This window comes from Triticum aestivum, chromosome 5D (genome assembly GCF_018294505.1).
Source record: "Triticum aestivum cultivar Chinese Spring chromosome 5D, IWGSC CS RefSeq v2.1, whole genome shotgun sequence".
Classification (NCBI taxonomy): domain Eukaryota; kingdom Viridiplantae; phylum Streptophyta; class Magnoliopsida; order Poales; family Poaceae; genus Triticum; species Triticum aestivum.
Window position 1 is genome coordinate 280091375 of NC_057808.1, and position 12788 is coordinate 280104162.

Here is a 12788-nt window from a genome sequence, read left to right on the forward strand (position 1 = left end):
AACTATCACAAGCACTTGGTCTTCATTGAACTCTATGTGTAGAATTTGTGGCTACAATATGAGTCTTCACCGGTTCCTAAACCGGTGAGGACTCATGTTGACAAATCAGATTGTACACAAAAAGATCATTGATGATCAATGTATTTTTGATGTTTATTTTTACATGCTGACACATAGCAGTAGCGCGTTCTGAGTGAAAGGCCCTACTGCTAGGTCATTTAGCAGTAGCGCCTTTCCCTATAGCGCGCTACTGCTAAGCCATTCTATCTTCCACCCCTCACTCTCCTCTCTCCGATCCACTCACACTCACACTCACTTGGCCTCCCCCCTCAAAACCCTCGCGCTGGTCCTCCCCCGCCGGCCGCCGTCGCCTACCCCTCCTCCCTCTGCGCCGCCGTCACCTCCTCCTCCTTGCTGGACTCGGTACCGCCCTCCCTCCACTCCTCCATTCGCCGCGGCCGGCCCCTCCTCGCTCCGGCTTCCTCCTCCGTCCTACTCTCTCCTCCCTCCTCTAGTCGCCCCGCCTTCTCCCTCCTCCATCCTCCATCCGCAACCCCTCCTCCCTGCTACATTTTGATTTAGTAGGCTAGTTCATATGCAACATTTTGATTTAGTTGATATGACTTAGTTGATTTAGTAGGCTAGTTGATTTAGTTGATTTAGAACATTTTGATTTAGTTGATTTAGTAGGCTAGTTGATTTATTAGGCTAGTTGATTTAGTTGATTTAGAACATTTCCATTTAGTTGATTTAGTACGGTAGTTGATAGCTCTGAAGATTTGGCACGACCTATCTAGATGCTTGGAAAGAAATGCACCATTTTGTTGTTATTTTTTCCGTACATGGATAGCTAGATGCTTTTGTTTTTCTGTAATAAGTTATTTTTTGGCAAAATGTAGGTGCCAATTTAGTTAAATTTGCCACTTGTTTTTTTAATCAGTTATGTTAGGCCATAGGGGCCAAATTAGATGAAATGTCTTGGTAGGTGGTACCCTGATTTGGTAGATACTAGCAAAAATGCCCGTGCGTTGCAACGGGAGGAAAAAAACTCTCTCTAACCCAATAAAGCCATGGTTCATATTTCCATTAAGCTGCATCACCACAGATCACCCAGGGCTGATGCTTGGATTATATCCAAGGCCCATCTCATGCCATTATTTATCAAGGGGCTTAGTATTGCCAAAGAATGCCATCGGCCCTGATGGTACAACAGATGTTGGATCACGGAATGCCCCATCCTCATTGTTCCATGAGAATATTGAGGCATTCCTATAAGCATGTGATCTGTAAAATTTCCCTATCAACTAATAATATGAGAAAAAAGCAATATGTAAAATGCAACTAAATCAATAAGACATATGATTAAATGACATGAAAGAGGTTATTGGAACCATGTGCTCTTGTGAAGTGAATTCTTCAAATGAAGTAAATAACCGTCTAGAGATTGCATCACTCGTAAATGCAATAGTATTTTATTTTTGGAGACTCATTCGTGTTTAATTTATTGACAGAAACCAAACCCGTCTAAAAATTGCATCACTCGTAAATGCAATAGTTAGATGGCAGGACCGAGAAGTTGCCGCGTCTTGGATTCACCAGCATCGGTGTGCATCGCGCCTTCTCATTTTATTCCAACAAATGGAGTGATGTTGTGTGCACTCAGCCTGCTGAACAACATAACCACCAGATAGTTTAATTATTGCTCATTGTCGTAGCTGAAAATTTGTCAGATTCCCAACCCCACTCTGTTTCGAACAAGCCTCTCTCTCTCCCTATCCAGTCACTTCTATTTTCTAATTTTCATTTTATCTGCCTCAAATTAGTGTAAAAAGAATTTTAAAATGGAACTATTAGTGATGATCTAAGCTATTATTTTCACACTGCATAGCAACACACTGGTTTGATTTACATGTCCTTATGCATTCGAACAATTACACACCACCACCGTTGCATTTTTCCTGATAGATGAATGGATAGGTACTAATAATACATTGTAACACATAAAATTGGAGAGATAAAAGGTATACATCGTAATAATCCACAAAGGAAAAAAGACATGAGTGAATATTTGTACTTCATTAAAGGAATTATCTATTAACTATGTTAATCCGAAGTACTTTTCTGGACAATGAAATGTGGCACGCTGGAAACGTACATAGTACAACTTTGTAGATTGGTACATGAATAAACATGTGCACAGTTGCCACTCTGACATATTCATGCTAAAGGAACTTACAAGAAGAACAAAATAGTTAAACCACTATTAGATGAACAACGACAACAGATTCTTCCTTGCCTTCAGCCTTTTCCTTTTTTAGCTGTTCTGGTGTTACACCAACACAGGCAGCACCTATAGGCATAGAGGCAAACTTGTTAATCCCTTTTAGCATCTTTATAAGAGGTGTGTTGCCTTGGCTAGCTCGCACATGTAAAATTCCATGCTCCTGCTTTAATTTTTATAAAATAGGAAAATGTTGAATTTATTCCGCACAATATACATCTAGTCTTATATAAATTCAAGAGAAAACATATTGCGTACTCATTAAATTAATGGTAAACTAAAGCAGGGTTCACGCTCATGCCCTCAAATGGCAGTCAAACAACTGAAGTCACCACAACCCAATATCAATGAGAGCATCATGCATATATTATGTATCCTAATCTGATTCATGTTAACCGGAGAAGACAATAAGTGGCAATCTACTTCCCTCCTGATAACAAAATTATTGTAATAAATCCTCTATAGAAGCTAGAAGAATGCGTTCATTTTATTCTTTGCGATAAACAACAAGATTTTGAAATTCACAAAGACAATCAGATTTTGGTATCGAGTTAAACCATAACTTCATTCTTTGTTTTGGAAGCAAAACCAATAATGACAGTGAACGTACATAGGCACATATTTGAGAAAATATGCACATGGCTTTAGAGTTTCTTATGTAACTTCTATAACATTAAAAAAGTGCATCTATAAATGATGAATCAGCAAGCTTGAAATGCACAAAATCTAGGATATATCTCAATGTAAACCAAAATTTAGTACTAAAGTATTTCTCTGGCGGGAAACCATTTCTTAAATTGCAACTCTAACGAAAACATTAGAATGGTCAAAATCAATAGGAGAGGCAGGCTATGCGGTTGGTGCATCAGGAAATAAAAAGCTCAGCAAGAATGATGTTCCAAGCAGCAACCTTCACAGTGCAAACACCACATACAGATCTGGGCGCAAGATGAAGCAAATCCCACGCTTGTCAAGTTGAGGTCAAAGCATGGATTCCAAACTCAAGGAGAAAATCAAGGATAATGCGGTCATGTGGCCCGTATATAGATAAATAGAAGCCATAACCCCTCTGACCATATCTGAAAATTAAGAGCTGCAAAACCTGACAAATAGAGTACTATTCACAATGGAAATTCACCAAATTCCATACAATTGACAGTGAACCCATAAGAACTAATGTGTTCTGGTATTTGGTGGTGTGTTCCTAGCAAACATGCCCGTGCATTGCAACGGGAGAAAAAAATGATGGATCGATCGAGGGAAAAAAATTGGATGCTAGTTTGAAACATGGAATATGATATCTGATTTGGGTGAACAACACTAAATTCAGATTATTAGTTCATTTTAAAAAATAGAATAGAATAAATATCATTGTCAACAAATCTAGAGTAACATCATCAGCAAGCAGAACCTTGTTTTATTTTGTCCAATGATGAAATCAAGGCAAAGCATAGAATAGAAAAAAGGAAGGAACTAATTTATTTGACACAATAACATCAGATTCAGAGCAGACAACACACAGTTATCAATCAACACATGTTCTAGCGAGTCGTGGCTATCTCCAACAAAGAACGAATTTGAGAAATCTGAATAATTGTTAGACATAATAATTTTATTGGCACATATAAAAAGCCAATGGCGCTATCAAAGTCTTCTTGGTTAGGATGACCAAGCAAGAAGCCAAAGTGCAGTACACTTTCCTTTATTCATGATTGTAGTGAACATAAAAGACCATTTCTATAATCAGTTGAACATTACATCAATAACAGAGATAAACAATTCTTTGAGTCACAATGGAATAGTTAAGAAATAAATAAATGACGGAATTCTTTTCCAAGAATATAATACCGTAGAACACAACATTGGTTCAGAACTGTAGCAGTTGTGAAAGCACTTACCAGCTCTTTGTCGCAATTTCTGGTTATACTGATGTAACGCCCACGATGCGGCTATATCTCCCACGTGTCGAGGCACGACTTAGAGGCATAACCGCATTGCGGTTTGTCGCAAGAAGGGTCATCTTCACACAATCCCATGTAATGAACAAGAATGGGATAAAGAGTTGGCTTACAATCGCCACTTCACACAATACATAAATAAAATATACATCATTCAGAGTACACACATAGACCGACTACGGTCAAAACCAAAAGAAAAGAAGATAACCCAACTGCTAGATCCCTGATCGTCCCAACTGGGCTCCACTACTGATCAACATGAAAAGAAACAACACAACGAACAAGAACTTCATCGAGCCCCCACTTGAGCTCAGTTGCGTCACCTGCACTGTCATCGTCGGCACCTGCAACTGTTTGGAAGTATCTGGTGAGTCACGAGGACTCAGCAATCTCACACCCGCGAGATCAAGACTATTTAAGCTTATAGGAAAAAGATGGGGTAATGAGGTGGAGCTGCAGCAAGCACTAGCATATATGGTGGCTAACATACGCAAATGAGAGCGAGAAGAGAAGCAACAGAACGGTCGTGAGGCTAGCAATGATCAAGAAGTGATCCTGAACTCCTACTTACGTCAAACATAACCCAAGAACCGTGTTCACTTCCCGGACTCCGCCGAGAAGAGACCATCACGGCTACACACGCGGTTGATGTATTTTAATTAAGTCAAGTGACAAGTTCTCTACAACCGGACATTAACAAATTCCCATCTGCCACATAACCGCGGGCATGGCTTTCGAAAGATAATACCCCGCAGGGGTGTCCCAACTTAGCCCATTATAAGCTCTCACGGTCAACGAAGGATATTCCTTCTCCCGGGAAGACCCGATCAGTCTCGGAATCCCGGTTACAAGACATTTCGACAATGGTAAAACAAAACCAGCAAAGCCGCCCGATGGGCCGACAAATCCCGATAGGAGCTGCACATATCTCGTTCTCAGGGCACACTGGATGAGCCAGACGTCGGGTTGGCATAGACCCTGGTTGCCCAGGGGGCGCCGAACATCGCTCGGTTTGGACCAGCACTCGAAGGAGAACTGGCCCGGGGGGGGGGGGGGGTAAATAAAGATGACCCTTGAGTCTGCAGAACCCAAGGGAAAAAAGGCTTAGGTAGGCAAATGGTAAAACCAAGGTTGGGCCTTGCTGGAGGAGTTTTATTCAAAGCGAACTGTCAAGGGGGTCCCATAAATCACCCAACCGCGTAAGGAACGCAAAAAAAAGGAACATAACACCGGTATGACGGAAACTAGGGCAGCAAGAGTGAAACAAAACACCAGGCATAAGGCCGAGCCTTCCACCCTTTACCAAGTATATAGATGCATTAATTAAATAAGAGATATTGTGATATCCCAACATAAACATAATCCAACATGGAGCAATCTTCATCTTCACCTGCAACTAACAACGCTATAAGAGGGGCTGAGCAAAAGCGGTAACATAGCCAAACAACGGTTTGCTAGTAAGAGTGGATTAGAGGCTTGACATGGCAATATGGGAGGCATGATATAGCAAGTGGTAGGTAGCGCAGCATAGCAATAGAGCGAACAACTAGCAAGCAAAGGTAGAAGTGATTTCGAGGGTATTGTTATCTTGCCTGAGATCCCGCTAGGAAGAAGAACGAGTCCATGAAGAAGACAAACGGATGTAGTCGAACGGAACCTCATAACTCCGGAACGAAACCAAAGCTAACAAGAGAAGCAAACCGGAAAGAAGCAAACAACATAGTAAACAACCATACATAAACATGGCATGATGCACAAACAAGTATGATGCATGTCCGGTTTAATGAGCAAGGCATGGCAAAGTGCAACAAACAACACTACAAATTAAGTGGAGCTCAATATGCAACGAGTTGCATATTGGCAAAACACCACATCAATTATTTAATTCTCTCCTGTTTATGTACCCAACAATATTAAATGTTGTTAAACATGGCAAGGGGTGAAGCATAAATAAACTATCTATTTAGGCAAGTTTAAATGAGGCCAGAAATAACAAACAACAATTCCGGAAAATCCTCATGTGCATATTTTGATTTGGTACTGATCTGCCCTAAACACAATTTTAATGTTGTTAAACAGCAAAATAAAGTGTACCATGTTAAACTAGGCATTTTTCTACCCCATTTACATATAAAGTTTATTAAATTCGGATCTACGGTTAATTAGTTATGAAATAAATCATTTTAACATGGCATTTACGCAAAATCAAACAAACAGCAAGGTTAAACATTTTAAACATGGATGAAAGTGGCATATTATGAAACTAGACAAAATTCTAAGCACTTTACATATTTAAATCATTTTAATCCGATGCACCATTTGTGAGTTATGATATGCATGAACATGAGGGTGCAATCTGTAAACATGCAGTTTACTGGATAATTAGATAAATTCGCAGCAAGGGAAAAAAACATGCACGGGCCGAAACTGATGGACCAACAGCGTACAAGAGAGGGGCTGGAGGGGCTTCTCACCATGGGCCAAGGCCCGGCTGGAAGCAGAGGAGGAGAAGGGCCGGCCCAGGGGACGGAGTTGACCGGTCCACGCGAACTGGGGCGGGGTCAACACGAGCGAGCGGGGCAAAGGTTGCGGGCGCTGGCTCGCTGCTCCACCATCAGCGAGACGAAGCAGGGGCGCAGCACGGCGGGACCGCAGCGGCGGATGCGGCGGCTCGACACAGGGGACTTGGCGCGGCGGCGCAGAGGCTTGACGGACGGCGGCGAGCGATCGGTCAGGAGCGTCAGGCAGAGAGAGTGAGGGAGAGGGAAGGGAAGGAGGCGCGGCACGGGCCTGCTAGAGGTGGCCGCCGGTGGAGCTGCTGCTCACCTAGGCGTCGAGGAGGAGGCCGCCGGAGGCGTGGGTTGGAGTAGAGGAGGAAGGGGCGGCGCTCGAAGGAGGCCAGCGGAGGAAGGGCATCTCAGACGCGCTCGGGGTCACTGACAACGGGCGCCATGGGGCTCGACTGCGGCTCTATGGTGGCGCGATCCGGCGATGATGACTGGAGCAGAGGACTTGAGGCCGCGGCGGGGTCGAGCTGTTGCATCCATGGCGTCCTGTGGAACAGAGAGAAGAAAGGGAACTTGAGGAACCAGAGAGAAAGAACTCGAGGGAGAGAGAAGGAAACAGGGGCACAGCCTGGTTCGGGAGGAGCTTGTCTCCATGGATGGAGGAAGCGAAGAGGCGTGCCAGATGCTTGTGCCCCTGGTGGTGGGCGCCGGCAGCGTCGGCGATGGTCAGAAACGAGGCAGAGGCACGCACGATCGGGAGCTCCTCTCCTGATCGAGCTCGTGGCTGAGGGAGTCGAGCGCAAGGAGAACGACGAGCGGCGCTGGTTGGTTGGGTGCAGAAGACGAGGTGGATTGGAGGCCGCGGGTCTGTCTGGGAGGGATCCCGAGAAGGATTTGGGAGAGAGTGGCGGCGGCTAGGAGGGAATGATGGGACAAGCCCCTAGGATCTAGGGTTATAATGATATTTATATCAGATGAATTTAGGTTAGGGGATACCTCATCCCTACGATCATAATCGAACGGCTGAGAAAAATAGGTAGGGAGTCCAAATAACAAAACGGAGATGTTTTATAGATGTTAGGGGATGATCCGGACCCAATGGTAACAACAAACCGGGTCAGGTACGGGACAACTTTCGGACGCGCGCGAGAAGGGGTTTTGTGCATTGTGCAGAGAGGCTCAGACGGTCGGACAACAAAGAACGGTTGGACTGAGAAAGGTCAACGGAGGCGAGGAGGGACGCGGCAACTACGAACGAATGCAAACTTTATGAGAACATGCAGATGCAAAGTGCATGATGCTATGATGAAATGCAACAAACAAAAATAACACGCGGCAACAAAGCAAAACATGGAAAGCGTCTGGAGCGTCGGTCTCGGGGCGTTACACCTGAGCAATAGACATTTTCTGCTTTGTTAGCTTAAAAATTAAGGAGCTTACCTAGAAAGGATAATTATGAACGACAATGCATTTATCAAAACATAAAAGTCCGCATTTGAGATATAGACTGGCAACTAAGAAACCATGTGTTTTATTTTTTGTGACAGATAACTTTTACAATGGCAAAAACATACATAATGTAGGCAATACCATCATGAACACATTAGTGTTCACGTTTTTGCTACAATTCGCCCTATTCAGTTCAAGAAATAGGTAAAGCCATGTAAATTGCAAATCCACCTTCTCCCAGGGCTAATCAGGAGTGCTAGAGATACCAAATTTGTGAAAGTAGAATAAAAATTGCATTATATGCAACTTGGCATGCCACTGTTGTGACTTGTACATGGCACCATGGCCAGGCATTATGTCAAACCGATACATTCAAAATCGTGCTGATAAGTGATAACATGCCTAACCTGCTCTCTCATGATCATCGTGATAGATGCTCTCTCGGCAGGTGTCAAAGGTAGCTGGACAGCAGCTTGGATGATGCATGATGGTGGTGTTGCCGATCTTGAGCTTCTGCTCGAGCATGTGGTAATTTCAGTTATGATTCAATTATGGTCTGGGCGATTAAGGTCTCCGATACTGCAAAATACTTTGATATACAACCTTTGTGTTGTAAGGCTTTAAGTAGTAGTACCATTATCTCAAAGTTTAAGGAAATGCGAGTCAGCAAGAATTCCATCTATACCAATACTTATAGAAGCTGCTATCTTACAAACATGAAAAAAATCAATGAATAAGATTTGGATTGCTTAGCACGTCTATGTTACAATCAGAATTTTACACAGTAAGTACTCCCTTCCCTCTTAATAGTATTTTGGTAGAGCTCCTACTCGGTTCTTCAGAAAACAAAGTAACTTGCAATACATAATAAGTAAACATGGATATGCTCTTACTTAATGTTCCAAGTTGCATGGTTTCTCTCCTGTTGGTGAACTGACACATAGCAAACTGAAACAACTTTTGTTGTCGAAATCGAAGTACAGTAGTGGTCAAAAATATTGGGATAAGATTCCTGTACAAAATTGATGTGTATGGTTTTCAATAAAGTATTCAACCCAGGTAGAATGAAAAAAAGCCCAGCAAATTCATTCAATCTCCAATCCTCCCTGACCTGGATCCATCCCAAGGCGAGAACTTTCCTCTCGCCTCTCGGCATCAATGCAATTAGATTTCATTGCTGCATGCCTATGGCTCAAACCCAAGAATAGCCATGCATCCAAAATGAAGAATAACCATGAAATCAACAATGCAACACACTCATCGACAAATTCATTTAGAAGGACTGGTTGCATGCCCTTCATTCAGAATTCGCAAACACCAAGATTCAGATCAGGGTTCATAAGGTTCACAGCTTCAGGTAGACATCACTTAGCTATCAAAGTAGTAGAAACTAACAACAGAAGAAAAAGCAAACTAAATTGATGGATGGACGATCATGGCTGGCTATCAATTTTCCTTATGCTATAGCATCCAACCCATGAGTGGCGTTAACATCCTAATATATGTGATATACTGAACCGTGAAGAAATTATAAATGTATGATCAATGAGGATGACTTGCATAATGTGTGGCAAGAAAAGTTTTGTGCTACGGAGAGAGGTGGAACTGCATCATGGACCTGCAATTGAAAAGCACGTTGTATCAAGTAACAACTCTTAACCAAAATTGGAAATAAATAAATTATAAATACAATCTGTACCAGGCCTCGCAATATCATAATCATCGTTTAAACAGCACACACATTGTCTATACAAAAAAGAGCTAGAACAAAAATTAATATCTGAAACAAAATTCAAAACCAGAACCTTTGTATGGCAGGCAATGAATAATTTATAAAGCAAGATCTAGCAAGCAATCTAGCAATACACGTACAGAGTTTAACGTCAAGTGGTTCAGTTAGGAAGATCTAGCCAGCAATCTAGTCCTTGCACGTGAACTGGGAAGAAGATAAAAACAAAAAAGAGGGAGTGTCAATCTTTACATGAACATATCAACCATCCTCAGATCCCGGCCAACCCCAGCAAGCCTTCGCCGGGAACGCACACGGGCCCCGCCGCTCGGTCCCCAGCCCGCACGGCCGCGTAGGACTCCCGCACCGGCGGCAGCCCCGAGGGGCCTCCAAGCCGATGCGCGATCCACGGAGGAGGGGCTGGCCCCGAGGAGCGGGGACCCGGCAAGTCCATCCGCCGGTTAGGAGCTGGGCGACGCCCTTCATTATGGCTGTCGTTTGGGGAGGGAAACGATCATCGGCCACGGTGAGCGGGACGGGCGCGTCGGCGGGATTCGGACAGTGGAGCATGGATACAGGGGACGTCGGCGCAGGCGCAGATGCGGCGGGCGGCGCAGGCGCGGTGACGGCGGGCGGCGCACGGCGGGGCGGGGCAGGTGGTGGCGGCGGGATGGATGTCGAGATGGGATCGAGGAGGCAAGGTCGTGCAGGACTGCGGGTGGCTGCGCTATTCTTTTTTCTTTTGTCTCCTTCGTACTGGTTCGGGGATGACTTATGACGAGGATTGCGGGTTAATTTCTCAGAAACGCGGGGACTTTTGTGCAAAACTGCCACGACGGACGACCAGAAGCAATAGCTGGTTTATTCGTAGGTAAAGATTTGTGAAAAGTTTTTTCGGCAATAGGTGCCATTGAAATGCTTTGGTAGGTGGTACCTTGTCATCTTATATGTTACTAGATCTTAGGACTATAATTGTCCATCAAATTGCTTCTCGTGGAAGAATCTCTTCATCTAGAGATATCGGTGATATATACACAAGATTTGGCATTTACCTGCTAGCTGTTGGTTCTATTCTAGAATGTGTTAGTAAGCTATGAAAATATAACTGAAGAAGAACCAAAAATATCACATGTTACTGTTTTTCTTTCCTGTGAAGTGGATCGTTAATCCTTTGGTCATATTGCTTTAGGAAAATGGCGCCACCACCACCACCACCATGTCGACTGTGCAAGTCAAGGTGCGCCAGTAGCCTTGCAACTGGCAAGCTATTCGGCATCTACTTTCAGCCGAGTTTTCGTCATGCAGCGGTAAGAAATTATATGAAATGTAACAACTATTTTATTTTTAGTGTTGGCATACTGCATTGTGTCAGTTTGCTTTTTTTACACAGATCGTTCCATGCAATGTGAGGTTGAAATTCAACAAGCTGACAGGAGATACTGTGACATTTGAGGCTCCTGGGGAGCCGTACACTATGGAGGTCGAGAAAGGACGCAATATGTCGCAGATTGGAGGAGATGGATGGGCCCATTTCCTCGCCCGCATGCATCTTACTGGTGGTGAGTTGATCAGCTTCTCCTTCAGAGCAGAAAGACCCAAGCTGGCTGTCATTTATATCAACCTGGTGGAAGATGATGAAGATGACGAAGATGATGAAGATGATGAGGACCCACTCGATGAAGATGATGAGGACCCACTTCATGAAGCCATCGTAGCTCAAAGAATGAGGCTGAGCGAGGAGGAGGTGTGCAACCTATGGGACATAATTCCGCCACGTGATGACTTTGTCGGGGTGCCATTCGTGACCCGCTTGACAAGTACCATGGTCGATCGGCATGATATGGTATGTTATACTTTCAAATGCAAATTATCCGATGATATGCTTAGTGTAGAGTCCAATGATATGTTGTGTGGAATCTAGTCGATGATATGCTTTAGTGTAGAGTCTGATCACATGCTTATTAGTATAGAATCCAAGGAACTATTAATAGTGTAGATAATCCATATATACTTATTAGTAGAATTCATGTTTAGTACAAATGTGTAGTACCGTGTCTTTTGATAGTGTAGAAATCTATATTTAATAGAAATATATTTGCAAGAGTATGTGCGAGGCTATTTATTAATTGATATGTTTTTCTTATTCAGAAATTGCCAAAGAGCCTATCTGTGAGTTGTGCTATCGAGCCTGATGAAGAAGGCTCAGCTGGACTACGCCTTACTGCAAGGGACTCCGTCACCACCTGTACTTACCGCATGGACACGGACGGTCGCACACACTTAAACTCGGTTGGGTGGAAGAGATTCCTCATTGGCAAGAATCTTCGTGTTGGACAGGCCATCCTAATTACTATCAGGAACACCCACCGCCCAGGCTTGAGGATGATGATCGTCGTTGATATCATCTAGAACTACATATGTGTGTGGCTGTATGACTATATATACCTAGTAGAACTGCTATATATGTGTGGCTGTAAGACCACCTAGTACTGCTTGAGGATGCATGTTGACTATATATGAAATTGTTATGTAGTACTACCTACACTACAAAAAAAACACTTCCGTGATGATATGTGTTTGTCACAGTAGGTCGCGTTTTTTGTCATGCATGTACATCCATGACGATTTTATGACATAATCAAGATAGTCATACCTGTGCTGTCGTAGAAGTGTTCCATGACATTACCAAAATTATCATCACGGAAGTGTCCACTTCCATGACGATAAATCACGCGTCACAGAAGTGCTTTCGTCAAGGGTGACCGACATGTGGCATCCACCGTAACGGAACGCCGTTAAGCTATCGGGTCCAATTTTGGATCCGATAACCCGCTAACACCCCCGACCAATGGGGATTTTCCACG

At 43.6% G+C, this 12788-nt stretch overlaps 1 long non-coding RNA gene across 2 annotated transcripts; it reads right to left on the reverse strand.

The window, feature by feature from the left end:
* Positions 1 to 6323: 6323 nt before the first annotated feature.
* On the reverse strand, positions 6324 to 10656 carry LOC123120971 (uncharacterized). 2 transcript variants are annotated; one of them, XR_006459612.1, is made up of 3 exons: positions 10177 to 10656; positions 9089 to 9813; positions 6324 to 8708 (listed from the first exon to the last, which is right to left on the reverse strand). It is a non-coding gene; the product is annotated as an uncharacterized lncRNA (long non-coding RNA). The 2 variants fall into 2 exon arrangements; XR_006459611.1 differs by having other exon boundaries at positions 6324 to 8135; positions 8603 to 9813.
* Positions 10657 to 12788: the final 2132 nt, after the last annotated feature.